The sequence below is a fragment of the Patella vulgata genome, chromosome 5 (assembly GCF_932274485.2).
Source record: "Patella vulgata chromosome 5, xgPatVulg1.2, whole genome shotgun sequence".
NCBI lineage: Eukaryota > Metazoa > Mollusca > Gastropoda > Patellidae > Patella > Patella vulgata.
In genome coordinates, this window is record NC_065883.2 from 34,285,270 (window position 1) to 34,290,987 (window position 5,718).

General features: G+C 38.3%; 1 protein-coding gene across 1 annotated transcript in view; it reads left to right on the forward strand.

The window, feature by feature from the left end:
- Positions 1–5,718, forward strand: part of LOC126821268 (cyclin-dependent kinase 2-interacting protein) — a 45,777-nt gene that overhangs the window by 4,844 nt on the left and 35,215 nt on the right. The window lies entirely within an intron of this gene.

Consider the following 5,718-nt stretch of genomic DNA (forward strand, 5'->3'; position numbering starts at 1 on the left):
TCGGAGCAGAACAGTAGGACATTAAACCCCATTTCATTTCATTTGGCTCGAACACGATATAAATAAAAAACAAAATATTACGTTAACCAAAATGTTCCTTAGTCTGAGGTAATAGGATTTATTTTCTCTTTCGAACGATATTTTTAGCGCGGGCATACAGCGGTTGATATCAGTTGTGAGTGTGTGTGTGTGTGTGTGTATCGTATGGTGGCTGATTGGTATCATGTCGTTATGTCGTGGTGTCACCCTTCATAAGGCGACAACCCGACATCACGATATCACGACATTTTAACACGACAATACGACATTTTTACGCGACATTGTGTCGTGATGTCGGGTTATCGTGGTGTCGGATTTTCGTGGTGTCGTGATGTCGGGTTAAAATGACGCGATGTCGGGTTGTCGCCTTATGAAGGGCAACACCACGACATCACGACATGATACCAATCAGCCACCATAGGTATCCGAAAAAATTACACTATGATGGTTAACTGCACTGTCTTAAATGGAGAGAACTTAATAGGCTTTTGCCTGTTGTTCAATCCGATTCAGTTTATTGAATAAAATTGTGTTGAAACTAAACTGTCTCTTTACTATATATCTCCTTTTTCTTCTTATATCCGTTCCCACTGAAATCGGGCCGTTACAATAGATTTCCATCGATCTCGATCTAAAGCAATTTTCTTTGATCATTCTCCTGAGATACCAATATGGTCTTTCTCCAGGTCGCCACTAGACTTCCTTGGTTTCATTTGCTTTATGGATTCCCACTCTAATGCTTGCAAGAGGTCAGCACAAAGTATTCCAATCCGTGGATTCACACAGGTTTCTCGTTGGATAAGAATCCTCATCTCTCAACCCTCCGTGTTTCGAGATAAGAGATGGTGCTATATAGTTCCATGCGGCCACCCCGACGGGGATCACATCGAGAATCAGTAAGCAAAATTGACAACATTTTTCATCAAAAAAATGATTATTGTTATTCATAACATTTTGTCACATTCAACAGCATACCTGACACAGGTATAAATCAGGTCTTTTTAAATCGAAGCGATAATAGCCTGGCTCTCCGGCATTTTAAATTTAACATCATGAAGGCGGGGTGTCATGTACAACAGCCAATCAAAGTACTAACCAGATATGAGTTGCCCAGGAATAATACATGGTAATTATGAATGTCTGTATCAATTTTGATAAAAACAACACTTGATTTAATTTATTGACAATATTTGCAGATAAATCAAAGTTGTTTCACTAGAGTGGGGTGCGTATGTTTAATAAGTTCTAATAGTATAAAATTAATTTTTGTTCAAGATGTTACGTGTATTAATAATGAAATTAAAGTAGCTAAACCTCTAACTCAATATCATCCAAAACCTTCGACAATGAAAACACGAATTATTTGTCAATTTTAATCAACATTGGTGTTGTGATCTTACCGGAAAAGGATAGGTTTTTGATATCCAATATTTAAGACAAAATAAACATATAACGATTGGTACACGAACCGTGTACCATAATGCGTTTCAGCGCAATTTGTAACAACCGACTCGAAGAACGAGGTTAGACATATTCCACAAGTCATGTCAAACGGTGACCTCATATTCTTATCTGGAGAACATGCACAATAAATACTACCGGTGTAGACTGGAATAACCAGACGCTAGAGATTGCCAATGGATTGAGACTTCAGGCGTATTTCGCCGAACATAACTGCTTTGAAATTAGAGTAAAAACGGAAACGATTGAATGTAAATCAATTTATTTACATTCATATTACATTATTATATACGTTGCGACCCATTTGTGTCAACTTGTAGGTCCCTGATATTAGCGATTTAGCACCCAATCGTAGCTAAAAACAAGCACATCAATATATCTCAAGGTATACGTTCTCGTAGCTATAGTATGTTTGAGATGCAATTTCCATGGCCATCTTTTTAGTGGGCAGATAACAGCAGGATCGTGCAAATGATGATACAAGCATCAAATTTGGAACAACTGTTCTCCAAGGGATACTAATCAAATCTGCCCGATTGGCCAATTGAAAATCCAAGATGGCCGCCAAAATGGCCACCCGAAGTTGATGCTTTGCTTAGAAATATTTGTAGTTGTCCGATTTGCGTGATCTAAGTGTCGATTCCTATGTTTTAAAGCCTGCTGAACTACATTTTCTTGTTAAAAAACACTCAGAGACATATTTTCACAGGAAAAGCACTCTGAGACATCTTTTATATATATATATATTATATATATATATATATATATATATATATTGTTTCCAATTCGTGTTTCCATAGACCAAGATAGCAATCTGCTTCCATATTAATTGTTCAATTCCCTCGGATTTAATTATTTACGTGTAACATATTTAGGATAGTATCCCTTGGAGAACAATTGTGCCAAATTTGATGCTTGTATCGTAATTTGCACGATTCTTCCCAAAATTGCTCTTATCTGCTCCACTATTTGCACGGATCCGCCGGAGACAAATGCTTATGAATACCCGTATAAATTTGCGTTCAATGTCCTTGGTTTACCTCCACGACTTCGATCCACAAAATTGGAGTTTAGACTCCGGGTAAATGTCGGTTCTTCACATTGGCTGTGACAGTACGAGCTTTAGAAATCCTGGCTGTCACATCCTTGTCAGTTCCCCTAGTCTGAGTGACGTCACTGCCCAAATATATAGGTGAACTTCTCCGACCCCTCTACAGTGTTTCAATCTGCTTGAACCATGTGCACCTACATGGGGAATCTTGGTTTTTGCAGCGTATACCTCTAGCTCAGGGGCTTGAAAACATCTTATCGTCTTTGACAACGGATATATCATTATACTTCACTGTCCACGTGTTTTGTACATGTACATGTATATCTGTGGCAGTTGTACGTTAATCATAAGTTTTTGGTTTAATCAGACAGTGTTACCAGGCATGCCATAACGCAGCTAAATTGTTGCTTTGTCCACTTAAATTAAAAGGCCATTTAAATCCACCAAGTTTACAATATAGAGGAGAATGCAATCTAGGGATTGCTCTTGTGGTTCCTATTTGGCCTGTATATGATCTTCCACTTCGAAATCATAAGCGTACAAGCCCGATTTATGTTAAGGGAGGGGGAGATCTGTAATGCCTGAAAAAATTCCTATCTACAGACGCCCATGCCGGTCGTCAGCGAGCAACGAAGGCACAGAACTTACCATGTAGGAGCCTCCCTAAGAAACGCCTTTTTCTGCTATTCAAGCCCGTGAATAAATCAACTGCAAAGTAGGCTAGCCGCATCCAACCGTTCAATTACTATGGATACCACTATTACAAACAATACCAGACATGTAATTTTAAAATTGGCTTTCGAGCGCCATTTGTAATGAAGCGACTCGATGCACGAGGCTAAACATATCCCACAGGAGAATACTACCGGTGTAGACTGGAATAACCAGATGACAAAGACTGCTATTCAGTTTGGACTCTTCGCGTATTTCGCTGACCATAGTTTAGAAATTACAGTAAAAACAGAAACAATTGAATGTAAACGAGTTTAATACATTCATAATACATTATTATATGCGTTGCGATCCATTTGTGTCCATTTCTAGGTGCCAAAGAATAGCGAATTATCTCCTTTAACTGCATGGCTGTTCTTTTTATCTATTCCTAGATTGGTACTTTTAGCAAGAGCACGAAACAAGAAACAGAAAACTGACAAAAGGCTCAACTTTACACAGATACGAAGCGCACAATGTTTTATCAGTATATAATTCTAAAATTCAATGAGTTTATTGATAGATTTCACCTGTCAGAACAGTATTATTTAGACCAACGATAAGGAAAACTCAGCATACTGTTCAATTTGGCCCTTTAACTTTATATGAAACTGTATGGAAAATGGGGGAATTTAATTCTCATTTTATTAAATTTCCGTTCCATATCCCCGCTAGTTTAGCGACAATGGCAGATTTCACATCTCTAATATTCTGTAATTTTGAATAAATTAAAATTGATCAAATCCCACGCCTTGTGCTACCCAGAACCACCTGCCTACTTCTCTAATCATTAGTTTACCAGGAAGAGGACTTGCGTTTCCTTCTTATTATTTCTTTCAAGAACCAGTTCATTTTGATTCCAGGTTGGTACGAACACATCCCCATTTTAGGAGAACTTTCTGCATGAAGGCAGAGGATATTAAGGCAATGGATATTTAGGCTACTCTCTCGTGATGATTTACCGTTGTATGACTTTCTTACGGTAAATGCAAATCCTGTTACTTTCCTTAAGCTTGACACCATGCAATACAGGATGTGACATGGGTGCTAAACCCTAAGTGTTACTACAGGAAGTAGGTGAACTCTCACTGGCACTACCAAGGAAATATTAGATTCAAAATTCTAACGTACTATCATGTAATTTCTAACTTATGTTCATGTAATTTTTAATTTCTATTCATGTAATTTCTAACTTCTATTCATGTAATTTTTCAATTAAGACAATGTATAATCCAACTTCTTTATTTGTTCAGTGTAAATTTTAATTCTATTTCATCTTATTTCTATTATTTAGACAAACAAGCGGTTGCCATGCAAAATACGCCCACATTTTGCAAGAGATGGACAGAGAACAAGCTAAAAACATATGATTTTTTGTACAATCAGGGGCCATAATCCAGGAAGAGAGAGAGAAAGGGTGTTTAACGTCCACTCGACACAAACTAGGTCATTTCGGGACTAACATATGGTTCAATTTTATTTCCATAATTCGCTTGCGCGTAGGGGTCTTTAGCAGTGGGATTAAACCGGAGGGCCCGGAGAAAACCCACGAGGTTGGACAGGCGACCCTACTCCTTTACACGTACAACCGGAGAATCGAAACCACGCCAGTTGACCCAATGACAGACTTTATGATACAGCGCGCACGTACTAACCATTCTGGGTTATGAACATACATTTCAAGTTTCATCAAAATCGGATAAAAATTGTGACCTCTAGAGAGTCCACAACCTTCGTCATACATACTTTTACACAATTTGCGTACAAAGAGTGGCCATTTTGTTGGGCAGTTTCATTTCAATTTCCCCGAAATTCGAATTCAACCTTCATTATGGTGGAATGGGGATATATTTAAACGGTTTTTAAAATCGGAAAAAATTGTGACCTCTAGAGAATCCGCAAGCTAAAAATGCGATTTTTCGAACAATCAAGGGCCATAATCCAAGAAGTTACGTTCGAATATACGCGATTTTCAAAAAGGAAACGCTATCATAATGTGTAACAGTGTATATTCACACGTTTTTTGTTTTTTTTAATCGGGTAAAAATTGTGACTTCTAAATTTTGTACAATCAAGGGCCATAATTCAGGATGTTACGGTCTGATATGCGCAAATATCGAAAGGAACCGAGATCTGTGGGTTCTAAACATGTATTTCAAGTTTCATCAAAATCGGATCAAACTTATGACCTCTAGACTAGAGGGTCCACAACCTTGATATACCAGATTTTTACACTATTTGCATACAAGGGGCGGCCATTTTGTCCGACAGTTTGGGTGTGGTTTCAATTCCCCGGTTGTACGTGACAAGGAGTAGGGCCGCCTGTCCAACCTCGTGGGTTTTCTCCGGGTCCTCCAGTTTCCTCTCACTGCTAAAGACCACGACGCGCAAGCGAATTATTAAATTAAAATTGAACCATGTTAGTCCCGAAATGACCTAGTTTGTGTCGAGTGGGC